At 35.8% G+C, this 26,937-nt stretch overlaps 2 long non-coding RNA genes across 7 annotated transcripts in view; one reads left to right on the top strand and one right to left on the bottom strand.

The window, feature by feature from the left end:
• Positions 1–298: 298 nt before the first annotated feature.
• Positions 299–26,929, bottom strand: LOC122179132. 6 transcript variants are annotated; one of them, XR_006178542.1, is made up of 7 exons: positions 26,884–26,929; positions 17,192–17,244; positions 15,294–15,415; positions 5,714–5,868; positions 5,038–5,134; positions 3,503–3,557; positions 299–2,692 (listed from the first exon to the last, which is right to left on the bottom strand). It is a non-coding gene; the product is annotated as an uncharacterized LOC122179132 (long non-coding RNA). The 6 variants fall into 6 exon arrangements; XR_006178541.1 differs by lacking the exon at positions 299–2,692 and having other exon boundaries at positions 3,392–3,557; XR_006178543.1 differs by lacking the exon at positions 299–2,692 and having other exon boundaries at positions 3,392–3,557; positions 15,304–15,415.
• The window catches only part of LOC122179133, a 37,614-nt gene continuing 33,090 nt past the window's right edge, over positions 22,414–26,937 (top strand). The window contains exon 1 of the long non-coding RNA XR_006178547.1: positions 22,414–22,634. This is a non-coding gene — a long non-coding RNA (uncharacterized LOC122179133). The remainder of the gene's footprint in view (positions 22,635–26,937) is intronic.

Below are 26,937 nucleotides of genomic sequence, written 5' to 3'. Positions count from 1 at the left end.
AATAGCTGGACTTAAAGAACAGTGTAACTCATCAGGTATGTGTTTCAATGATGGCCAATTTTAAAAAGCACAAACAGTGTAGGATCAACTGGATGAGTCACAGAAATGCAAATGATATTATAGGCTTTACTAAAATATGTGCCTGTACAACTGACATAAGGATGTAAGCCTATATTTCCTAAGTACTTTCTTCTGCAAGCAAGCCTAGAGTCATTGCTCCACTCTGTGCTTTCTGCATACCAAAGTAGTTGTTTAAATTTGATAAAATCAAAGCAGTTGTTACATATTTATTGAAGCTTTTTATTGTAAATTTGATAGTACAAAATATAAATGTGGGACAAAGAACAGAAATTATGATGAAGACTACTGAACAGTCACAGGACTTCTGAGGAATTTAATGAACAGGAAAACGGTTACAGTGTTTCTGACTGAATGCTAATTCAGTTAAGCCCAAAACTCTCATTGACATAAATAGGAACTTTATATGAGAACAACAGTATGTTGTCCATGCTATTGATGACACAGTAGTTCTGTACTACAGAGAATTTTCCCCATCAGTAATTATCAGGATACAGTGTAAAGGTACACATAAGGAAGCTCAAACTCTTTGTGGTCCCAAATGAAGAGAAAAACATCCTGACCCATAACAGGTTTGAGGCCCTAGTAAGAAATGAGTTCACAGAAAAGATATGTAGACAAAGAATTAACAAATAATAAAGGCAAAACTAACGAAAAATACAACAACAAAATAAAACACCATAATTAACAGTGAATAATTTGTGTTCTAAATGCTGACATCAAACCTGCATACTACTTTCCATAAAATGCATGAGTGCTCTGGATTCATATTTGTGTGCTTGGAAATTTTTGTTAACTAAATTGAAACAAAACCAAAATTAACCCAAAGGATGTTTATTCCATCCTGATTTTACATGAGATCTTTGCATCATTTTCTATTATTTCTTACTTAATGAACACTGACATAGATAATCAAACTGTGTGCTGATACTGTCTTTCTTAAAATATGTCCTATCTGAAAAAAAAGCATTCAAAAATTTATTACATTAATTAGCTAATTTATGTAACACTTTGATGATCCAAAGTACAATACATGTGCAGAGTATTATGGTTTTTTTTATTCCATTTACTGTGGTCTTTCCTTTAGCTAGACCATTCAATTAAAAAGGAATAATCAGGGAGTGCATGAAGGATAATTACCTATTTTATGATAATTTACATCTTTTCTCATGTCCTTTGGCTAAAATTAACATCAAGATATCTAATTTATGGCAATCCCCAAGAGAAAATCTCAAAACAAGAGAAAGAAATAAAGCAGCTCAAAGTTGAAAACAGATCCAGAAATGAGCACAGATCTCAAATCATGTCTGTCTTTTGCAATTGTGAAGTCTGGCCCTTCTTACATCAATGATTAATGCTAAAACTTCTGTCTTCATACTGGCTAAATATAACACACAGCAATTCCTTGACCCATATCACATTAGTTATCTATATAATACAGAACACATTGCCACAACAATTCTTTTCCACAACTATGAACACCAAGGTAAAATTTTGGCTTGTTTACAAGTAATGAAAGTTTGACTGGTCGTCCGTGTGTATCAATATTTAATCCAGATGTTTGTGTTTTGCTTTCATATCTAATTATTACCTTTGATTTTCTGGCCACAAGATACTAGTTTAGCTGAAAAATGCAGAGAAATAGGAGTTTTTGTTGGCTTTTCCATTTCTATCCCAGTCTTCAACCTGATATCATGCTGAGTTCCACCTAAAGGCTCCTTCTGGCTGTGCATCTATGCCTAATAATAAAGTATGAACTGAGATGACAGCAAATTGGTGTTTAAGTCTAGATCACTAAATCTACTCCTGGTACTGAATTGCTGAAACAGTGTTTAGGTAGGTACAGCTGAAAGAATAATATGTGGAGCCTGGCTCCAATTCTCTTAGACTCCATTTAAGGACTGAGTGGCACTGGGGAAGGATCTCTTTCTGGACAAAGTGTGGAGCTTTCCCCTGTGAACCTGGAATCCAATATGGTAAGCAATCTTCTTCCCTTCCTTTATAGAACCCTTCTATCATGCTGATCCTTCTATCATTGCACCTCTGGTGAAACACCTTCTCCCATCATATTGATCTGTTCAACTGCTGCAACCACAAGTAATGTGACTGAGATCATATGTTTGCCCTCTGTTTTCAAGGTACTCAAATGCTTCTCAGTGTTCTCAACTTCTTACAAAGCTGCTGTATGCTCAGTCTATGCATGCTTTATATCCTGTTTGGGATTAAGCCTTATAGAAAGGTTGTACTGTATCATTTATTTATGAACAATATGTAGTGAGACAAAGAACAGAAATGGAGAGAAAATTCATCTTTGTATTATTTCTTGATGAAGAGAAACATAATAGAATTTCTGATATAGGAGGTGCTAAAAGTAGCCCACTTTTTTTAAAGAACACCCTTCATGTACTGGGGAAGTCTTTTACAAATTCTTTTTTCTGGTAAAAATGAAGACTAACAGTTATTTGTTGATAGCACTCATGCAACCAGCACATTTATTCCTCTTCTTCCATTTCACTTTCATCTATAGTCTGTTTTCATAACCTGATAATTACACAGGCATGTCAGTGGTAAAAGACTGTGATTTCATTGCAAGAAGAGAAATCAAACAGATGAACTGTGAAGAAAAGCACAGAGAAAAATACAGGTCAGCCTTCCCTAATATTTGTAGTAACAACAGCAGTTTAGAAAATACATGTTTCAGATTCATGTGTATGGGGCTTTTTCATTGGTTAGTATTTACAGATCTGTTATCAACTGTCTTTTTTAGCTGGTTATTAAATTTATTAAATCTGTCCTCCCAGATAGACCCAGAAATGCAGTTTGGTTTTGCTTTTGAGCTTTGCTGGCCCAAACAACTTTCCTATTCTATCAGCCAGAAGGAGAATATTCTGAAATGTTGGCAGTGCCCTGTGTCCTACACAGTGGAATTTAAAAGCACTCATGCTAAATGCCCAGATTTCTAGCTGAAAAGCATGATAGTCTGAAACCAAACACTGCTTGCAATAATAGTCTGTGTTGCTGTCTGAAGAATTCTTAAATATATTCATGTTGTTCTGTGTTATCCTTTGCAATTTGCCAAATCTACATCATCAAATCTTTCATTTAAACACCCACCCAGAAGAGACCCTTTGCTTTCATCTTCTTTGTTTCTTATCCTTTCCTCTAGGAAAAAAAAAAAAAAAAGGCACTTATTTGGTTCACATAAGCAAGAACACCAGTGTTACAAGAAACATTGGGGCTTTATTTATTTTTTTTTTTAATTTAGATGCAGAGCAATGACTAGTTTTGACTTCCTTTGAGAGAAGCGCACATCAACAGGAAGATAATAGAAAAGAGATAACAGGAGAGGGAACAAAATAGACTAGGAGTATTATCAAATACTTCCCTGGAAAAAATGTGGGTTTCATAAATCACTGATAATTACCAAATACTTGGTCCTGTTGCAGGTTCCAAAGCAGATGAGCCCCAGGGATAGAGACCTGAAAATAAAGGGTCAATTTACCTAATTTCATAATTACAATAAAATTTTTTTTCCACTACTAGTAAGGCCCAGTTTGTTTCACCATTCCATTTTTTAACCTTTTCATAAGCAATTAAATTGATAGCAGTGCCTCCCCCACAGTCCTCTAGGCAGAGCACAGGGCCAAGCACAAGCAAATTTCCCAGCCTTGGAACACTGTAGGATGAGTGTGGGTAAATTTGGCAAAAAGAGGTGCCCACAGGGACAGGAGAAATAGTATGTGTTAGCATTTCTGGGCTACAGGGAGGACAACTGACAGCTGAAAGATTAGTTGTAAAATTGAACAGACCAAAAGGCAGCTGCAGGATTATTTTGGAGGGCATGTTTTCCCTCTTTCCTCAACCCCAGGATCATTCAAAGCTGTACATTTTATGTTGTTTCAGAGAAGGTCTGCAAGGGACAACACGCAGTGAAAATGAAGGGAAATGATCACACCATCTCCTTTAGTTTGTAATTCAGTGCTCTGAGTTCTTTTCCTCTTCAACTTTCCATAAGAAACTATGTCTATGTATGCTGAATGAGGATCTCATTGTACACATTTGGTCCTTTGAGTTGTACCATGGTTTGACGTCCATTAGAGTCTATTAGACTAAGCCAAAGATGTCTTCTTTCCTGACAGCAGGCAGACTACCACTTTGAATTGAAATTCAAAATTGAATTCCATTGGGGTTTACGGGGGGGAGGGGAAGATTTTTTTCAGGCAGAAGGCTAAGCTAAAAATAAAAACTGAGCCCCAGTTGTGAATGCTTCTTTATTCTTCTCCTCTGCCATCCTAAATATTCAAATACTGCTACATTTGAAAAAATAAGGATAAGGGAAATGAAAAATAACTGCTACACAAGAGTTCTTTCCTGTACTGCCATTTTGATAATCACTTTAAATCACCTGATTTTAATGTGCTGGTTCTCAAAAGAAACCATGAGGTAGCAAAGTTATTGTGTGCTCACTTAAGAAAAAGTCTTAGAGATATTGAAGGTAACACTGAGTTGTTGGAAAAGAAATGTATTCTCCCAACTCTAGTTCTCTCTACACCTTGACCACTTCACTCTTTGTCATTACAAATTGCAGCCTGTTAGCCAAAGCAAGGTACAACCTGTACTCTGCTCTGAGCTATCTTTATTTTGTGTTTTCACTAACTTCATGAACTGTAGCACCATTCAGAGGATGAACTCTTCATATTTCTGAAGAAATAGAGTTTCACCCACTTTGTTGCGCTTACATCCCTAAGGGACTGAGTTAGAAGGTACAAAAACAGCAGAACAGTTAAACTAGGAAAACAAGCAGTTAAAATAGGAAAGGAAGTTAAATTACTATTAGGAAACCAAGTTCTTCAGCAGTACCAGAGCTATTATTTAAAACTTTGCTGCATCAACTTCATCCTCTTCAACATTTACATTTTTATTACTATTTGTAATCAATCCTTGTCAATGTGATTTTACCTTTAAATGAAGAGTTGCTAAGAAAAAGCCAAACATTCATTTTGGCATTAATAAATCTTGTGCGACATGCTGTACATCCACATTAGGAGACACAAATCTGAAAGAGTTTACAAACCAGGCAGAAAAGGTGAATGAAGAACAAAGAAAATAATATTTTTGTTTTGATATTGAGAAACTGATACAATGCCTATTCTGAAAGATAAAAATGCTTACAAAAAAAAGCTTAAAGAAGACAAATCTTCCAATGTTATAGACAGTGTTGATTGTTTGAACACACGTAAAGTGCAAGTTTTAGAGGGGATGTAATTCTTTTCATTACAGGCAGCTTGAACTCAACCTCCATTTAGGCTATATACAAATACCTTCCAACAACAAGCAATACCATGGAGACCCTTTAAAATCTCAGGCCATTTTTGCACAGTGTTGTGTAAAAGCCACGTGGGGGATTAAATTTGACTATGTGCATAGAGCCCACCAAGCTGCTTTCTTCTCCACTTCAGTAGGACAACAGGAGAAAAGATGAAAAAGCTCATAGTTCAAGATAAGGACAGGGATATCACTCACCCATAATTCTCATAAGCAAAACAGACTCCATTTTGAAAAGATTAATGTAACTTATTGCCAATTAACAATAAAGTAGGTTAGTGGTCACAGACACAAAACCAGTGCTACTCACGGCTGAGCTCTGGCCAGCAGTGGATTGGATCCCTTTTGGAACCAGCTAGAATCAGCTTTTATTTGACATGGGGTAGTTTCCAGGTTCTGTTCACAAAGGCCATTCCTGCAGAACCCCTGCTGCCAAACTCTGGGCATATAAACCCAATACAGGCCCTAAGCACAAGGAAAAGGTAAATAGGCTACTGCTGCTCTGGAATGTAGTAAGACGACAACCCCCAAGGTTTTTCCCTTCAGGACTCTATCAGCTGTGGTCCGAGACTGAAGAAGCTTATGTTCACCAGTCATAAGAGCACATTATTAGAACAGAAACATTTTGTATTAGCATTATGACACAGTATGGTCACATATCTGTTCACCAGCTGCATGCAGCATGTTCAGTCCTGTTTCCTCACTCATCTCTAATCTCTGCGTAGTGAAGAGAAGAAAACACACATCAAGGCATCAGCATTGCCAGGACCAAACCTCAGAAAACACCAGAACTCACTGTTCACTCTGCAAGAGATACAATGACATAAATTTAACTGATGAGTAGGTCTGGACCTGAGGCTTGTGCTTAACTGACAATACATATACACTCAGCAAGATAGGATGGCATCCCCCAGATCACACAGGAAGGGTGTGGCAGAACTAAACTCTTCTAATAAATAGTTTTCTGCACAACATAAATCTTACCCTGTGATTGAATTGACTGTTTTCTACAGCTGCACTTCCTTGCTTTTCTCTTCTATGCCATTATTCACAGCAGAGTTTTATTTTAAATGTCTATAAAAGCAAAGGCTACACCCACAGATAAATAAGGAAATAAATAGCTTTGTGGATCTGGGTCTCTATTCTCAGAGCCCATTGTCTCCACTGTGTTTTCTTTTCAGACAGCAAGCATCTCTATGACAAATGATTATGGCCGTATTCAATTTGAGCACTGACAAATGAATACAGGTTGAGCAGGGGGGAAGAAGAAAGTTATAGGGAGTAAATACTCAATTTGAAGAAAAAAAAAAAAAAAACAAAAAAAAAACACTTATGCCATAAAGCACATCATAATTTTCAACTGAAAAGGACATCTTCATTTTCTAAATGGGTCTTTTAAAATGATAGGCAATAATGGGAGAATAAGTCCATTATTCATTTATAAGGGAATTAGCATAACAAAGCTGCTTAATGTGAGAGTTCAGAAAGCTCTGATTAATAAATTAATCCTTACATTTTACAATAGATCTCCTTTTTTTGTGAATAGTTTCTATAAGAAACTACTTCAATAATCTCACTGTTTTTTAAAAAATTTAACTCTTCAGAGAACAGAGATCAAGATGAAATTCACATTATGTACTTTGGTACATAAGGGTAAAAGCTGCAGACAGAGAGTTCCACTGGTGGTCATGCAAACCATAAGGATACATATCACACTGCTGCCGCTAGCAAAGCAGCACAATTTAATCTGAACAGAAATGAAAATAAAGGCAAAAAATAATTAGTAGTCTCCAATTCAGTAAAGTAGCCTGAATAGACAGGGTTTTTTTTTTTTTCCTAATCTCTTGAAATCCCTCTCATAATTGTTCTTTCTATGCCATGCTTTTCAGTGTGGATACACTGCATTTTAAACTTGCCTGCTCTTCCTTAAATAGACTACATAACAATTAAAAGTCTCTTCTGAGAAGAGCCTGTTCCACATGAAACATTTTCCGTGTTAAGTCATAGGTCTCTCTCCTGTTTTGTGAAAACAAATAAGGTATTATTCACAATTTTTTTTTTACTTAAAGAAAAAAGCTTCTACTTTTTCTTTTTTTTTTTTTTTTTTTTTTTTAAATTTAGGCTCAATTAAATTAACCCTTTTTATCTGGATACCCCATTACAGGGCTTGATTCAGATTTATTTTATTAGTAGCATTGTTCCTAAGTAGATGTAAGTAATGCAATTTTATGTATGGCATCATTCCATGTCTACTTCTGTATTAACAATTGTATATAGGAGCTTCTTTTTGCAAGAGAACACTAATGAAACCATTACTTTGTGATTCTTTTCCTCTTTCCCCTCATAATTCACCTCTAATGCTGTTATTTCTTCTGTGCAGATGTAATGGCAATGGACAAATCTTTCTGATTGCTATTGGAGAATCAGAAAGGATGCTTACAATGGGAATCTTCTGATAAAGTGTTAGTCACAATACAGTGAATTCCACAAAGAATCATCACATCACACCATGCTTGATGCAACTTGTTCCAGATTGCTTTCAAAAGCCTTGGTGACAGGGTTAATGATATAGTAACAACACAAGAAATGTGTAAAAGCAGAATTAATTACTTGTAGTTTCACCTTGAACAATGTGAAGATCACTTGAAAGTTATTAAAGTATGCTACGACTGTTTTGATTGCACAGTGACAAAAACAGAGGGTCTGACAGGTTGATCTCCTACATTTAGGAGTCCAGTTTCCTGGATAGGAAGTCATACCATTAGCATTATGTCCTTCCTATTGGGTAACACAAGTGGAATTTCATTTTCTGATCTACAATCTGAACGTCAATGAAGGAACCTCTCTTTTGTACTGTTCTGATAGCCAATCTCATTTCTTGTATTACTGATCTTTGCTCATTCACCTGTAGCCTCTTCTGGTGCTTTCAACTTGTCTATTCTCATCACACCTTTACTCTGCAAATATAAGAGAAAATACCCTGCTTTATTGGATGAAGTAGGACAACAGGAGGAAAAATCATTGTACACAAAAACAACACAATACATCTAGACTGCACAGCAGTTCTCCACAAATCCCTTTTACTTCAGATGCAAGCCAGAAGCAGCAGATCTTTAAAAGGAAAAAGGTTGACAGATTACATTCTCTGACAAGTCTCACATTGCAAGACAGAGAAAGCACTTTTAGAAAATTGTTCCTAATTCATGTTTTATTGCAAATTAATGATGCAAACAGGAAAACAAACTCCATTACTTATCTCTGCTAGAATTCTTCCAAAGAACCTTCAGCTAGAATTTCATTTGCTACTTTTATCATTATTATTTTGTTTTATTTTAAAATATATTTATTATTTTCATTGAATTTATTGTTATTTGTTGCCTAGAATGGTTTTGAAAGAGCTGCAAAAACTTGGTGAAATCTATTTGGCAAAGTAACACTGTTTATTCAAAAAAAAAAAAAAAAGTTTGCCAAGATCATAAGCCTAAGGGTTCTATCATTTAAATCTCCTGCTCAATGAAAAAAAATAAAAGCCCTTAGAATTTAGTGCTTTGGCACTCAGTTCATGCTTCTATTTAATTGTTCTTCCCTTTGGCATTGTTGTTACAAAGAATCCATTTCCACAATTTCCTTTTGTGTCCTATTCATATTATTCCTCAGTACATTCTTACTGAGGAAGATGTTGTTTTCAACTGTTTCCCACATCACACATACAGAAACCACTTTCCTTGCCCAGCCCTAGTTGCAAAGCAGAGGCTTGGTGGCAGCTGTTGCCTTGTCATCTTGAAAGTTCTGTTCTAATGTTTTCTCACTCTACTGATGTTGCTTTATGCACACGTACCTTTTTTTGAGTGACTATGTGTACTTTCCAGTCTTCATTGTGAACCTACAGGCAGAAATCCATCAGATTTCATATCAATATTCTGATTATTAACTGACCAATTAATGACTGATTAACTAATGAAGTTAATATCTGATATTAACTTCATTACTTAACTGGTAACTGTGGATTTCTGTTTTAGAAAGCAGATCTATTGTATTATTGTTTAGAATTTCCAGCGATGAAGAAAAATTATACCACTAACCTTTTAGTCTTAAAATTAAGATCCACCAATTCTCTTTCATTTCTGTCATTAGTGCCTTTAGACCTAGAGAAGAAGTTCTTGTTTGTTGACTAAGCTTCTTTCAGGAAGCTTTTCATCAAAACCAGATGAGCCAGTAATCACAGTCAAAACAAATGATAGAGCCTAATAGAATCACACTGATACTCTGTCCACAGATAGGCTACAAGTTAAAAACAATAACGTGTAATTTGAGGCACATGACATTTCAGTTCTGGTTAGCTGGGAAGAGTAATACACGAGCCACAAGCAGATCCATTAATCTCAACTAGCCAGAGAGGGAACTGCATGTATAACACCTCATCTAGTTTTATTTACTTTGCTATGCACTGGGGCTTTCCCATGAAATTCATTATTATAGTAAAAATGAAATTCTAGAGATATTCCAAGTTATGCAAGTATTTTTGCATACTGCACTGTGAATAAAATTTTTGCACAAGTGCAAACCTATTTAATAGGTCATTCTAGAGTCCTGCTTTCTTTTGAATAGCATATTTGTAATGGCACTTCTTTCTAAGCACAAGGGTAATACAGAAAATGAGTCACAAATATAATCAAGTGCAACACTATTTCTACTTCCTAGATCAGGAAAGGTGCCCCAGAGCTGCTTTCTTTACACTTTCTTTAATATTACAAAGCTTCTTTGTAATGTGCTGTGAGTCAGGGAAGCAAAGACAAGACAACAATCCTGGCCATGACCATGTCTTACCTTTAGCTTCAGGCTCAAGTGCCCTAACCCAGAAGCAGGTATTGAAAGTCATTCAATTTCAATAGAGGGTTCAGATCTTCTCTTTGCCCAATTAGCCATTTGGTTTACAGTGTTGGTTCAATGATAGGTATCTAACACTTGCCTGTTTCTCTTCCTGAGATGTCAGTATTACTGTAGGAGGAAACAAGACTATCAGTTAGCTAGATATGGTGTCAGTCAGCCAGTGTGCTAGGGATAAAGGACAGAAAGCACCAGATACAAGTTAACAAATAAAAAGAAATAAATCTTCCTGTTTCATAAGTTAAAGCTTAAGAAAAGCTTTTAGACAAGGGAAGATAGGTGTATACTGATGCAGGTATTCATTATCTGTACCTTAGCATTTAGGGACTAGCAAAAAGAATGAAAGTCCAGGTCTTCTGATAGACCGCATTATAACTTAGCCTGAAGCCTTGAAACCTAACAGGAGCAGACAAAATTTGAGGGCTACATTGGAAGATAGACTTCTGAACTTCAGTAACCTCTGTTAAAAACTACTCTAACACAAAGCCTGTAGAAAAAGAAACACAATCCAGTTTCTCTCTCACCACCAGGGAAAGTTTAGCCTTATCCTATTTAAATTGTTGCCTACAACTACCCGTATGCTTAAAAAGATCATCACATCACAGATTCCAAATCAAGTAACACCTGCCAAATTTACTACAGTGCTTCTTGTGGATGTTAGCATATCTCTTTAAAAATTCAAAAGATGATCAAGCAAATCAAGAGCAGCAGCAGAAACAAGAAGAAAATAAGGAACTCAGAACATCCTGCAAAAGTAATATATTTAAATATAATCCTCAAAGCAGTTATTACAAAACACATGCCATAGATTCATAACCAGTTGTTCTACTTACAAAGATGTAGAATCACTTCCACGAGGTTCATGGCAACACCAGATGAAGTATTCACAGGGAGGCTAATAGCCACATCCAGAAAGAAAAATTGAATTCACTCAGCTGGTGAACAGTCTCTAGCAATATAGCATTTCTTCTTAGGAAATAGCCAAGGTATAGAAGGAGCTCTCCTGTTCTGTGGCTGGCCCTTACATGAGCCCAGGGTGACTCCACCCTGGGTCCAGCCCTCTCTGAGCACACCAGATGCAAACACAGTGTGTGCTCCCTGGGCCAGCCATGCCCCTTCACCAGGTGCTCAATCACCAGCTCAAGCCCTGACTTAACAGTTATCCTACATCAGTAAATGAAGAAAATGAAGGCAACTGAATACAATTTTGTAACGTTTTCAGCAGTGCGGGTGGTGTGGTTATATGGTTGACCTCTGGAATTTGGATTGTATTTGTGGAGACCCTCTATGAAGGTGAAGAAATGTTTTCAGAGGATGATTTTATTTTAAAGAATTCTGAAAACTTGCTATGTTCTCTAATGCTAAAACCTGGTAAGATGTCAGAAGGAGATTTGTTGTGTAGTTAATATCTCTCAATGCCCGTACTAGAAAATTTGTAACTGGCTATGCTAAGGAAATAGTTAATTTTTTTGTTAGACCCTAGGTTTTAACTACAATTATTATGTTTTCTGTTTCAGTCTTCTATATTAATGCACCTTGTTCATAATTTTTGTATTTTTTTAACAGAATCCTTTTGTAAATTACACATACAGTAAATTTTCCGCTTGGAAAATAGTATTAGTTCTTCTAGGCAAAAAATTAGCTACCCTTTCTCCTATTAAGAGAAGTAACAATTTCACGGGGATGATGAAAAATGTTATATGTTTGCTACAATACATCTGAATATGAAGATTTTTGTTATATTGTTTGTTATATTTGTTATATGTAAATATTGCATGGTACTTTAAAAGATCTTGTAGAGGTTAAAATACAGAATATGAAGTTTGAAGTGTACTGCAAGTATATTTGAGACCTTTCTGATATTATTTCCTCAGAACATGTAGAAGGTACAGGAGCTACCATGAGCTAGGCAAAGCTACTGATGTCTCATGTGTCACACCATTTGGTATGTTACTCTACAAACACTAGACTCATTAAAGTAAGTGTAAAAGCAATCGAGTTAGAATAGACTTTTTTTTAAACCACATGTAAGAATTTCAAAAGCTACTCACACTACAGTATGCTTAGGTGATTTGAAAATGCTATTCAAAAAAAGGTAAGGTTTTCACAAAACAAGGAATCTGAATAAATTTCTCTACCAAAGGTAAGTAATTGAAACTGTAGGAAGCTTAAAGAGGCAGGTTCCTTTCTACACATCTCAGGAAAGCCACTGTCAGCATGAATATTGCTAACTTCAAGCTTTCAAAATTAATGACTCAGACTAAAAAAGTTTTATCATTGGTCTAAAACTCATTATGTTAAATAAAGCTTTGTGGCCCCTATGTTCTTTTTCTACATCCCTCTCTTTAAACTATCTTCTTTGTTTTCAGGTGCATTTTCCTAACTCCGGAGACCAGAAAGCTACAAATTCTGCCAGTGAACACCAGGCACCCCTTCAAGCCTCAGTCACAGGAATCAGTAAAATAAAAAAGCTATATACTGTACTTCTTGTGATTAAAGCAGTTTCTATTTCATCCTTTGTATGAGAAGAGCATGGAAGATAGGTCTGCGGATGTTCAATTTAGTAGCATGAGTAAAAGTGGTTTGACAGGTATGACCACATATTTTCCCCTTTCTAAAAGAAGGTTAGAATCACATTTAAAATGTAGAAAGTCCTTCTAAAATCAGAGAGGAATGATACATTGCAGTTAAACTCACATTAAGAACATCTGCAGTTGCTCTCACTGTTTTTTCAGTTTTGATGAAGAAAAATGGAATTGCAGTGGACTCTGCAAATCTTCCTCCATCTCTTTAGTTAACCAAAAGGCAGTCTGGAGGTAGCTCTGCTGAACAAGAATGGGGGATTCTGGACTACAGTGAGCAAATAGGAGCCAGCAGCGTGTACTATATACGCTGTACTGTACAGTATCACTAGAGAAAGTTATTTACCTGGCACTTGTTAGACCATCTCAGGAACACCACAACAAGCTTTCAACTGTTGGGTAGGAATAAGAATTTTATAGGGAAAAGCAAATTTTTTTTAACTATTTCCTGTCATAGAATCACAAAGTTGGATAGGAGCTACAAGATCATCTAGTCCAACTGTCCTCCCATTACCATTGTTACCACAAGCCACTAACCCATAACTTGTACTTGTTCATGTACTTGTACATGAACACTGCCAGGGACAGCAATTCCACCAACTCCCTGGGCAGCCATTCCAGTGCCTGACCACTCTCTGAGAGAAAAAGCTTTTCCTTATGTCTGACCTAAACTTCCTCTGGTACAAATTGCAGCCATTTCCTCGGGTCCTGTTTGTTGCCTGGGAGAAAAGGCCAAACCCCTCCTCATCACAACCTCCCTTCATGAAGTTATAGAGTGCAACGAGGCACTGAGCCTCCTTTTCTCCAGACTAAACTATCCCAGCTCTATCAGCTGCTCCTTGTAAGATTTGTACTCCAGACCAGTCAACCAGTTTCATTGCACTTCTCTGGACATGTTCCAGGACATGAATGTCTTTCTTGTAGTGAGCGGCCCAAAACTGAACATAATATTTGAGGTGCAGCCTCACCAGTGCTGAGTACAGGGGGATGATTACTTCCCTGTTCCTGCTGGCCACACTACTTCTAATGCAGACCAGGATGCCATTGGCCCTCATGGGCACCTTTCATCTGGGTTCACAACATTACCACCTCCAGAAAGATTCCAGTACAAAACATGCATTGATATAATTATATTTGAGCAATTATTCTCATTAGTAAAACGTTTCTTTTGTTCTACATTCTTTCTAGTTATTTTTAAAAACAGTCCCAAGTAGTGTTTAAATTTATTTTAATGGTGTATTAGCTTATCAGTTTGCCTGATCAAGGTAAGAATGACAAAATTGCAGAGTGGACACCTCAAAGAAAATTTAATGCTAGTGAACTGTCAAAATCATCACCCTCAGATTTCAAAAAACTGACATAAAAAAGGCAAGTGTTTGTTTTTTTTATTAAAAAGAGGTTGCAGTAGCAATTCAGATATAATCATGTTGTCCAAAGATTGAACTGTCAGAAAGCAAATGATTTTTATCAGATTTTGCAGGTGACCATTAAGAAACCTGTTAGTGCCTTTGAATCAAAGGCAATTATTTATATGTTTATGCTGAAGTAATTGTTACCCTGAAAAACATTTTTTTCAGGCACTAATTTGCTTTATGCCTTCAATATTCCAAGAGGAAAGTTTTCTGCTTGTTCTTATTGCTTTTGTTTTCAGTTATTGAAGCGGAGCTTATAATACTGAAGATTGTGTGAATATAAAGAGGGAGCCAAGATTTCACCAAAACTTTTTTTCTTTCTTCTTCCTCTATCATGGTGATGGCTATATATATATGTATGTGCATGTTAAAGCACAATATTTTTTTTTCTTATTTTTTAATATATTCTGTGTAAACATCTGAGGTATGAAGACACCACTATTTTGAGCTCAAAGTTGTTACTATAGGGTAGGATGAATCCTACCTGTCATCGTTAAACTAAAAATCATTTTGAAAGTAATTCAGATTTAAGGAGCAAGATGTATAAACAATGGTCCAAGCAGCAAATGTGTGTGGTAGAAATTGAGAGTGTGATTGATGGAAGGAAGAGGTAGATCTGAAATCTGATAATCGCTTTTTCTGGAAATATAAAGTAGCAGAAAATGAACAGCGCAAAGAAGGACAAAGGAACAGAGTCTAATATGATTTTTTTCCAAAACGTCAAGTAAATTTGAGTCAGGATCGTTTTCAGGCATAAGTCTTCCAAAGCAATTTTTTTTCTGGGAACACAAACACAAAGAAATAATTTCTGGTACAATTTCATATTGTCATACAGTATGTCCACAGGTAGACCTTTGCAAAAATTGCCCTGAAAATATCAGTCAAGAGAAGAAAGAAGGGCAACAATGTTAATGTGGAAAAGAAAATTTTGAATTAGAAGAAAATTGTCATGAAAACAAAACAAAAAAGTTTTGTTACCATGTATGCATAAATACAAACCCAGTGCTACCAGAAAGTACATTCAGTTTTAGCTTCCTTGATGTTGATTTCTCCTCTCAGAAAGAGTTGTGATGATGTCAGAAGGTCTCTTTACATGAGTCCAGATCATGGGGCTTGGTTCACGAGGTGAAACTAAAAGAACATCAGTAACATCAGCATTAAACTGAACATTCAAAGAACAAATGAAATCCTTAGTTGGAAAATACATCAAGTGGTAACTTTAAGAATTGAATTAGTCGAAGGCAGAATTGACACAAGGGCAGATATAGATTCCTTCCTCTATTCATTCTCTGCACAGTGTTTGTGTATTTCATTTTGCTGCATTTATTTCTATTCTCAGGACCCTTATAATTCATTGGCAGAAGGTACGTTGCGTCAGCTGAAATGGAGTTTTCCTCTGTCACTAAAATCTTCATCATGTTTGTCTTACTAGAGATCCCTCCTTGCATATCTCACAGATTATTCTGCAACTATGTTTTATGGAAAAAAAAAAAAAAAAATTGCTGTTTTGAAAATACTTACTCTATTTTCTGAAACATTTAAGAGCATTATTAGTGCTAATAAGTTCCTTCATATTAACAGTAACACAGAGCATCTTTGTGCAAACTGATCATTCACCAATTTCTTCCAAGTTGCCTGGAAGGTCAAGAGTGTTTCTTGTTGTTGGTAGTATTTCTAAAGGAACATTGAAGAAGAATCCATACAACCTTTCTAAAACTGAATACAACACACACAGATTATATTCTGTAACTCAGAACAACTGTAGTTGATGTGAGGTAAAAGGAGGGGAAGATGTACTGTAGCAGTCAAATGCATTTCCAACACTGTGCATTAGGCACATGCATATTTCAGATGACGACATGGAAGGAGGTGTGTTATATCAGTGACTTCTCTTAGGAATATGATTCGTGAAGGAATTGCTAGTGAAAAAAAAATGAAAACAGACAAGTATGCAAATAAGTAATCATTTTTTCCCTCTGATTTTTTCTGTTTGGAGTCATCATCAACCTGTTCATCTTCATCTGGCAAAATCAGGACTGCCAATTTGGCTTAATGTTGACCTCTTAATAAAAGCATTGCTGGTAGGTGAAGGGAATATATATTTTGTCTCATGATTCAAGCTAAGCTTGTTCTCCCAGTGTCAAAATAAAAATCCATAAAGATTTAATGAGTTATAACTGGTAAGTAAATCTTACTAGGGGTAACACTGAAATTTTCTTTCCTTCAGGACTAGCACATTTTAAAACTGACCATTCATTGGTGTCAGAGATAATTAACTGGAGTTGCTTATTTTCTTCTCATTTTTTATTTACTCCACATTTTGCACATGCATAAAGCAATATTACTTGCTATTTAGTATTTATGACTCTAGAGAACTCTTACTGTGTTTATGCAGTTTTAGTTTTCTTAAAGATGTATCTCTGGTTTTAATAACATTTCTGTGTTTTGGGGAGCATAGTGGAACTGTAATATAGCAGGCAATCTCATTGCTGGGAACTTCTTGGATGGCCTTCAGCAAATTAGACCTTCTTCCTCTTCTTTTTTTCTTCTCTCCTGCTTTTAAAGTGGAGAATGGGTGCCGCACATGAGCTTTGCATTTCTTACTGTGCTGAAAATATCCTCAGCAGTTTGATCCATATCTTTAGAGCAACTAGTTGAAAGGAATACTTTCTTTTTCTCGTATTCTCTCCCTTTTTCATACTAGACATAGTGCATGATGGGATGTGATAATTGGGTCCAAAGGTTATAGTTTGTGACTTCTGGTTTTACTTCAGATTCGGACATTATTTTTGTGGCTTACATAGAGAAATCCATATCCACTTCATAGGTACATTCACAAGCTACTATTGTCCTGCCTGTTATATGAATGCCCTAAAAATAAAGAACATAAGGAAACATTTTTCTCACTGAAGATGCTTGAAGGTTGTTTCCCTTCTGTTCTTCAAGTGATGCATGTCACCCTGAAAGAGGAAGGAGAGGAGGAGACAATCTCAGTCTGCATTTTATTTCACGTAATGTCAATTCCATGAATGCTGTCCTTGCAGTCTACCAGGATAATCCCTAGGGGTTCAGATTCCTTTTTACAGTAGGCTAATGCTGCCGAGGAACTTTGACATTGCTGATAAATGATGCTACATAAGGGCAAAGCATTGATTTATTGCCTGCAGTGTTAGATTGAAATTTGTCTACAGACTTTACAGACTGCTGTTTATAGCCATGGTTTTCTGATGGCTGCTTCTGCTAAGAAAGAAAGTTGATGATGTGAAAGAAAAAGGAAAAGATACCATAACTTGGAAAATCTTAAATATTGAGGACCTGGAAAGTGGCGAGACGCCTTCAGTTACTTGACCTTGAAATGAGCAATGGAGGTGTGTACTGTATAAAATAAAAGCTCTTTGGGAGAGTTCCAGCAGGGAGATGAGTGGGTCAATTTACTGCTTGGCTCCTGCCTGTCTCCACTGCATTTCTGCATTCTCCGCAGCTCCTAATAACACTAGCCAAGTCCAGATAGAGGGGAGAGTTTCTCTCGTCTGAACTGTCCTATCTAGTTCAGTTCTACTGCATTCGATCTGAATTCTGTCACTGTGATACCCTTTATATAACCTCCCAATCAAAAATGAGACAAAAGTCCACTTTATTCAGATAGTTATTTCCCATAAGCCAAAATGAGATATTTCCATCATTTGTCATTGAGGTTATAGCACTTATTATGGAAATTTTATAATTTTTGACTTTTCTCTCTCTTTAGTTTTTATTCTATATTAGCACATGGAGAGAATTAAAATGACGCTTCTTTTTGATAGTTTATAACATAGAATGGGATCTCATCCAATTAATACAAATAATTACAAAAAAAATAGTTTTTTACTTCTAAAATATGAAAGTTGATCAAAATGTGTTAGCAACTGTTTATTGAATTATAATACTTACAGTCACCATTATAAATCACACCTTTGTTGTTAACAGAGCTGGCATCATTATTTGCATGCCATTTGTTGTGATTTATTTGTAAATAAATCCTGAAGACATAAAAAAAACATGTATATTCAGGAATTTTACTGGCTATGAGAAATTTAGAAACGGAGAGATAATATCCATCAAATCAACTATCTTTCATGCACTCTAATGACAGCTGTGATAAGATGCATTTTGGAAAATTATTTCATTTATGTTATTATTTGGAAGTGAGTTCATCTAATTTTAACGTTTTTTGTTTTTCAATACCATTATCTCTATTAATATTTTTGTTTGTTTTTTGAAGGAACTGTGAGCAGTTCTTTGCTTATAAGAGGAATACAAGGAATTTTTTTTTTTTTTTTGAGAATACATTTTGAAAGATTCATTTACTTTAAAACAAACAGAAGTATAGAATGGAACATAATAAATTGCTGTCCTTACAACTTCTCATGTGATTGGCTATCTGTGAGAGTGCACGTTCTGAACTTCTAAACATTTTTCCCATATGTGGTCTGTCCTACCACAGAATCACACGATGGCTGAGGCTGGCCATTAGGCCCAACCCCTGCTCCAGTGGAGACACCAGAGCACTGGGCCCAGGTCCACATCCAGGTAGCTGCTGAAAGTCCCCAAGGAGGAGGCTCAGCCTCTGTGCAACCTGTGCCTAGTAGAAATGCAAGCAGTGTAAAGCCCCAAGTCTCAACTCAGAAGTTATGTTCATACGTTGTTTATAATTGATCCTTTATTTCTTGTGCAATACCAAAGGAAGAAAAGTAGAATCCAGATACTTTCAGTAGATAATTAAGAATGCCTAAGCCTAAATGCACCAGAACCTGATACTTTGCCAAGTGAATTGCCTTGCTACTCACTATTTTTGAATCCTTCATTTTGTTATCTTTTTTCATACAGTGCTAGAACATTTACTTCCACTGAGAAATGCCATGTTACTATAATCAAAATAATGAACTTGTCCAATCTCATGTTCATTTCAACCGGAAAGAAAGTTTAAAACTTCCTTTAATTGATTCATTTGAATAAAGTCCAAAGGCATTATTTTAATAAAATAGAAACATTCTTTCTGATTTGGGGTTTACTTTTAACATTGTAGGAAAAATTCTATATTAAATAGGTGTGCTGGATTAAATTTAAAGTACATTATCATTTTTTTACATAAGCAAATAAAGAGTTGCTTGAATGGATTGACAAGGCAATTTTTTTTTATTGTATAAAGGACTAAGAATCAAAATGTTTCACAAAGGCATGTTGCTGCCATTAAGGATTCTTTTCAAAAACATTATTATAATATTGGAGTGTTTAATTTTACATTTTTGCATTGAGGCTTTTGACACTCTTCTGTTAGAAATCATGTTTCTGATTATTATTATTTTTTGTATCTGTGACAGTACAATAGTATTACTTAAATTAAGTTTAAAATAAATCGTCCAAATTGAGTGAACATTTTCAGTAGTTATGAGATTTTTTTAAGTTCTGTTCAGAATAGTCTAACATCATTTTCTGATACTTTTTTTACTTTGTTCAGTTCCATTTTCTGCTTCACTGAATGAAAATAACTTGTATTATTGAAATGAAAATAACTCAGCATTGCTAAATTAAATATTTCAATTAAAATAAACATCCCATTTCATTTTTTTAACAAATCTTTTTTTTTTTCAGGTAACGTTTTTGGGGGATGGGAGAGGTGTTTTGCTCTATGATCATAACATTCAGTTAAGTATGTTTGGATTTTCTACAAAGAGGAGATTTTATTTTCTGAACGACACAGAAACTGCTTGCAGAATATGTCCTATGAAGGTGCATAAAAATAGCATATTTACAATTGTTAAAATTTTATTATTTTGCCTGAAATTACATGTTGCAATGTCAACAAACTGTCACGTCCAATGGCAGCAACGAGGTGCAGCCTAACATGTAACACATGAGGACAAGGTGTAGAAGCAGCGATTAAAACACACATTAGTCTGTTTTAAGGCAGCTACCCACTCACTGTTATTTCTGGGAACAAATGTCAGAAGTGCTTACCGCCCAGCCTGCTCACAGAGTGGTGGGTGCTCCTTATCCTCTGTGACTGAAACTAATGTTGGCTTGCTGTACGTTTGCAGAGCTCTCCTTTTATTCCGAACGTGCTGCACAAAAGCCCTGCGCTTGGTGGCCACCTCTTGTTCCTGGAGCATGGATAGTACGAGCCTGGCAGGGCAGATTTACTCCATTTGCCCCCTCCTGTGAGGAATTCTGCTGGTGCTGCGCAAAGCACGCAGCAAGTGAACTGGGGAGAAAGCTTTCCATTGAACTTCAAGCATTATTTGCCTTCTTTATTTTTATACAGAAAGCTTGTGCTTTCTTAGATACCCTTCCTAGGACTCAAAACTAGAGCAAACTTGCTTATGACTTACTCCATCAGCTTTTGAGCATAACCTTTTAAGCCTTTGCTAAATGCACAAATTTCTTTCAGTCTGTGACCTGGGCTGCATTATTTTCCACTGTTTGTCTTACCTCCAGGGTACATTTAAATAATTGCCTAGTCAATCACAGCAACCAATTCTAATCTTGTTTCAGTATTATTTTGGCCTGTATAATTCATTCAGAGGAAAACGGCTCCCTCATCCCCAGCTCCTAGGAAACCTTTTCTGGTAATTCATATTGACAGCAGTGAGTCGTGACATTTATCGGTGAGGTGAAGCTGACCAGCTGCAGGGCTCCTGACTGATTAACTCAGCCAACAAGCTGCTCATGATTCCAGCCAAGTATTGACTTTTCTTTACTTTCCCTCCCCTCTAGTTGGAGAGAAAATATGGAGGAATTCTTTATCACTACATTTTTATTTTTACCAGTCATATGAAATTTACAAAATAGACCACAGAAAATATCTTTCCTTTAAGCTTTACTTTCTTAATGTAAAAGAGTATCAAATATATTTCAAAGAAAGCAAATCAGTGTTGAATTTAAAGTAGTTGAAATATAAAATAAATGAGCAGCTTTTATCTAACCTTATTGGAATCATTTACTTCAATAGTAGTGAGTTTCAGTCTTGTAAACAACTTGTCTGTAATCAAATGACCTTTGGGATGAAAAGCCCCTAACGTTTAAACTTAGCTCATTTTCATTCTTTCAGCCCAGAAGCACAAACTGTGCTTCAAGGTAGGAAGTATCTTTATTCTCATTTGTTTATGTGATTTTAAAGCCAAGAAACTGAGCTCAAGGATAGAGAATTTTGAATATTGCTCTGTTTTCAATCTACTCTAAAACGAACGTCTTTTTGTCAGGGCTTGGAATTGTCAGCCTTTCATCTTTAGTAGCAATAAAAAAATCCTGACTCTATATTTCAGCAGTAGTTGTCCCAGTCCCGCTTTCACGAAGGAAAATGTAAATTAGCAACTCTCTGGCGATTTTAACTGACGTCCATTTCTTTCCCTATATCTCCAGCATCAAGCGCATGGAATGAACAATAAAATATTTTATCATTAAAATGAAAGTTTTCATACAGTTCTTGACAAAGATAAGTGAAATTAATGTGCTTTTGTAAAATATTATTAATAACCTGTTTTTTCTGATGCGTCACATTTAAGAATCTTGAAATTGTGCTATTACTATTATTTGTGAGTTCACTTTTTCCATCTCTTTTATAAATCTGATGTGATTCCAGAGAACAGAAGTGATAATTTGATACCTTGAAGTCAAATATCAATAAATAACAGAAGGTATTGTGGCTAGCCTGCACAGTCATAAGATAAAAATTAGCATTAGCATATTCTAGCAAATATAATTTACTTTCTGCAGAATCATTAGATGAGTTTGCTAACTAACACAGTTGAGCTTCGTAACCCCTCCTGGCTCTCCTGGTCAGAGACAAAGAGTTTCAGCAGAGAAGCACTTCCCAGAAGGACTACAGATAACAGTCTAAGCAGTTTCTTTCACTTTTTGAGTACCTTCATTCTGGACTGACTTGCCCAAGTCACAGTCATATTTTAAAAAAGCCTAAGTATTTCTAAAACTGGCATATTCAAGCACCATTGAATTACTGAATCAGTCATTCTTGGCATTGAAATGTAAGTTCCATAATTGCTCTGATTGAGGAGATGACATTTCCAGAAATGGCAGTGAGCTAGCAAAGGACACAACACTGCTGGGAAGATAAGTCAAAGGTGACAAGACTATGCAGCTGCCAAAGAACAGGCATGACTTAGTACATCAGTGTTAGACCTAACTGCATTCAAGTGTTGAGTCTTGATGGAGACTCAAGTCAAACTCTTTGCTAATATTGTCATCAGATTTCTGTGATGTGCATTGCCTGGGATTAACACAGAGGCTATTACTGATGCCTTTCAACCTGATGGAAAGCAGCCAGAATTAGAGCTGAGAAGAACATAAAGGACAGGTAGGGAAAGAAGGTGGGCAAAATGGTTTGGCATAAATTAGTCACAAGGAGGCTTCTGACAGGAAGCAAAATAAACTGCAATTTTTATAATAAGAACTGTGGGATGGAGAAAATGCCCACTACCACAAACATTCTCATTTAGCTATGATAGAAATAAAAGGCATACAGAAACTTGAATGTTTGTGCTAAATTTATTAAACTTGTTGCAATATGGATCATCAAAATCAAAAATGATCACAGAATACATGGATATCAACCGTGTAACTGCGTGATATGTACACTGCCCTGCTTGTTACATAACTCTGTAGATATTTATACTTACATTTGTTCATTTTTTTCTGTGTAAAGAAATTGTCTAATCCTGTTCATAATTATGATGCAGTTATGTTTGAAAAATATTTGTGTATTCAGAGATAGACTCAGAAAAAAAGTATATTTTTAATCTGCAGTTAGAGCAGGTCCTTAAACAGCAAAATATATTAGTTTGCCTGTATGAAATGTTGTGATTTCTTCAAATAAAATTGTAAAAAACACCTTTTGTCATTCCTCCCCAGTGCATTATGTTGTGACAAGTCAGTCATGTTACATAACATAATGTGACTGATACCAAATGGCATGTAAAAGATTTTCTCTCTTTTCCTTTTAGAACAAGGATCCTGTGCTACATATAGCTGGACTTTGTGGGGGTCTTTTCTATCTCTTTAAACAGAGAGAACAAAGGAATGCCCATTTTGAAAGATCTTCCATAAAAACTGAGTGTCATACTATTGTTAAATTTTTAGTTTACATCTGTATTCTAAAAAGTATATTCAACTTTGAAATGTATGCTTTTTTACTACTTTCTCTACTGTTTTGTGAGAAGATTTGTTTTAGGCCCTATAGAATAGGCTTTGAGAAACTTAAGCATGTAATCCTGTGTGGCTCAAAACATCACATGGTGAGGTGCGTACTGCATTGTTAGTGACCCACTAGATTGACCCAGTTACTTCTCTGCACGGAGAGCAACAGGAGAGAAGGAAGAAGGAGGGCACTGAGAAGGCACTAAGAAAGGGAGGGCACAGCAGGCAGGTAGGATAATGATAGGCAAATAGCTCCTTCCTTCTCTACTTTTAAAACTGTTGCTGTTTTGGACGCCCTGAAGCCAGTGTGTGGAGAGAGATTCATATTTTCAGAATGTTCCAAGGAATCATCTCACCTACCATAAATTAATCCACTACAATTTAATCCAACTGCTGTGTAATCCAACTGCACTTAACAGAGTTATCCAAGGGATAGCACTGGCCCATCAGCATAATTGGTGTGGGTTAAGTAGCATGAGAAACCAGGTTAACCAGAGATTTGCTACCTAACAGCGACTGGTTTACAAAGAGTTAAAAAATTAAAGCAGATTAGTCTTACCCTCCTCCCTAAAAGTAAATTTTCACTGATTGTCTCAATGAAACCATTTTCTTACTCACAGAGCAGCAGAAGCAGATCAAAGAAAGCTGAGAAAAAGGAGAACAGTGCAAGTATGAAAGAGTAAGACAAAAACTCAAGAAACTTCCAGTTTCACATTTAAAATAAATAAATTAATAAATAGTGTTCATTTTCAATGAGATACTTTTGCAGTTGCAAAATCTTTTCTGAGATTTAGCAAATCCAAACCCCAAATGTCTATGCTTACATATTAGCACTATCAGTGACATGAGTTTTTAGTCACAGATTTCAACATGAGCAAATATGGAATGTAACTTATTTTAAAAAAATTAATCGGAGAGAAAGTGAATTAGCCCCAAAACTCTCATATTAATGCAAAGTACATCAATATGACAAGGTAATAATAAAAGATTGTTTCTGAAGTGAGACATTGTGAAATGGTCAGTTAATAGATACTTAGTTTCAATAGCACACTCTCATAACTTTGGAAACTAAGATCATTCTTATTCTTTCTTTTGCCAGAACACTTCAATTAGATGCCAGAAAGCCATTAAATACCTAAATTACACTGCTGTCTGAATATGGGGATTACTATCTGGATCTATCCAAGGACTTTGCCAGAAATGCATCCTGATCCTGATAAAACTCAAGACTAGATAAGATTGGAAAATAAAACCAAGGCCTACATTCCCAAATGTGAGATAATGGAAACAAAATTCAGATCAGCTTTTTATAAGACATACTAAGTTCTTGAATTTTCACAAATGCATTTAGATACCAATGCATTTTGGCTGTCATGCTTTACTGTGCTCCCTCAGCAGTCTTGGTAATAACTCATACCTATTCCAACTCAGCAGTGATCCAAACGAGTGCAAATGTCTGTTTCAAAAGCAAGAATTATTAAAAAAAAAAAAAAAAAAAAAGAGAATTTCTACAGTATTCTGCCCAGGAACACAACTGGCATCCTGACACATCTCTATCCCATGCACGTTCAGTTTTATGTAAGGCTTACTCCTGGATTAAGGTGCAAGAGCCAAGATTGGTTATGTCTTCATTGCATTCCAGTCTATTGAGAGTAGACTCCATTATTTAGGGCTTTAAGGACCCATTAGTAATTCACTGGCTGTGTAGTATACAGCACTTGAATAGAAAAATCAAACTGGCTACAGTCTTTACACTGAGAGTTAATAGTAACCGTGACATATCTAGGCACAAAAAGAGGGAAAGTTTATATATGTTACGTCAGCTAAGTGCACAGTTATATAAAGCCATGTTTATTCTGTATATGAGTCTGCTCATTCAGAAATGAGAGAATGCTCCCTTTTGAACGGTAACAAATGAAAAGCTGATTCTTGGAAAGAAAAACTGGAAGGCACCAAAACTGTTTGTGGATTCAAATGCATTGCAGGGTCAAACAGATTTGAATTTCCTTAATCTCTTTGGTTAAAGATTAACTAAAGGCCAATTGTGTACCTATTTGGAAGCCGTGTATTTATTTGGAATATTAACTGAGTCTTAAGACAGGAAGAATGAAGAGTTCCTTCACTAAAAGATGATAAAGCTTAGCTGCTCAATATTCTTATTGCTTAACCAAACTAGAATTATATAGCCTTGACTGATTGCAAGGCACAGAATTGCAGGCATGAATAACATTGTAAAAATGGAACTCTAAAGCAAGACAGTAGATAAAATAATCATGTTAGTATGTAAATATCACAGACTGAGGCGATTATGTTGCAATGTTTCCCAAACATTATATTTCATGAGTTTGATTCAATTAAAATTATTTCAAAGCTTTCTAAGTGCAAAAAAGGACACTAAAGGCCAGTAGAGTTATGAAAATTGGTTTCACAGATGGCTGGCTTGCTCTCTAAGAAAATCAGACTGTCTTCAGAAAACTTCTGAAGTGGCCTCATAGTACATTAAATTTTGCAGAGCTGATACAAGGTGAAGAGGACAACCATACAATTAGTGCCAAAGAAGCTGGCTAGGGAAAAGGATCTTTCATTTGAAGCTCTTTCTCAGATTCTCAACAAATTTGTACTTTTGCAGAAAAGCAATCACATTTTGAAACTATGTCTTCTAGAGATAGCCTCCTCCGTAGCTTACTGTCCAATTCATCACATTTTAAATACCACACGTCAGATTCCAGTCACGTAGTTTCACATATCATGAAGTAAGGAGTAGAGCACTTTATAATGGAATAATTATAAAATTGGTGAAAATCTTGTGTGAAAGTAAAAAACTTTAGAAAACCCACAGATTTCATGAATAAAGTCAGCCAAAAATATACCAAGATTTCATCTATAAGATGGGTGGCAAAATGTGCTTCACCTAGAATTTGGGTTGCTTATTTTATGAGTGCGTGCAGAGGGAAAGCAACATTAAGTTGTTTCGTATTCTTTTAGATGAGGCCTCAAAGTTTATAGTCTGTTTGGAGAGGAACCAAAAACTGCTGAAATTTTCTTAGGGGTAAACTTCCATCATGATGGGGTTTCTGTCCTTCTCCTTTCCTCAGTATGTTAAATTTCTGTTTGCTTACCTTTCTCTTCTTAAGGATCCACACTTGAATAACAGGCTTACTAGAGTTGTTGGCATTATGCTTTGGAATTTTCCAGGACAAGTGTCACTAACTACATGCATTAAATAATTACAAAGATTAAACCATCAATATTGAAACACTCTGGTGGCATAAATGTTTATAAATGTGTTTAAATACATATATTCATATATGTATGTCTTTACGTATGCGTGTAAATATATATGCATGCATATATAGGTGTATGTACAATTGTTAATATTTTATATAAATAGTAATAAATATGTTTCATACCTGCCAGGATGACAGGAGGGGGCTGTGCCACTCAATTGCCCAAGTCTCTCTAAC

Source organism: Lagopus leucura, unplaced genomic scaffold, assembly GCF_019238085.1.
Source record: "Lagopus leucura isolate 7727_CA_CO unplaced genomic scaffold, USGS_WTPT01 Super-Scaffold_100002, whole genome shotgun sequence".
NCBI classification, from domain to species: domain Eukaryota; kingdom Metazoa; phylum Chordata; class Aves; order Galliformes; family Phasianidae; genus Lagopus; species Lagopus leucura.
The sequence above is the reverse complement of the archived record's forward strand: the minus strand, read 5'-3'. Positions and strand labels throughout refer to the sequence as shown.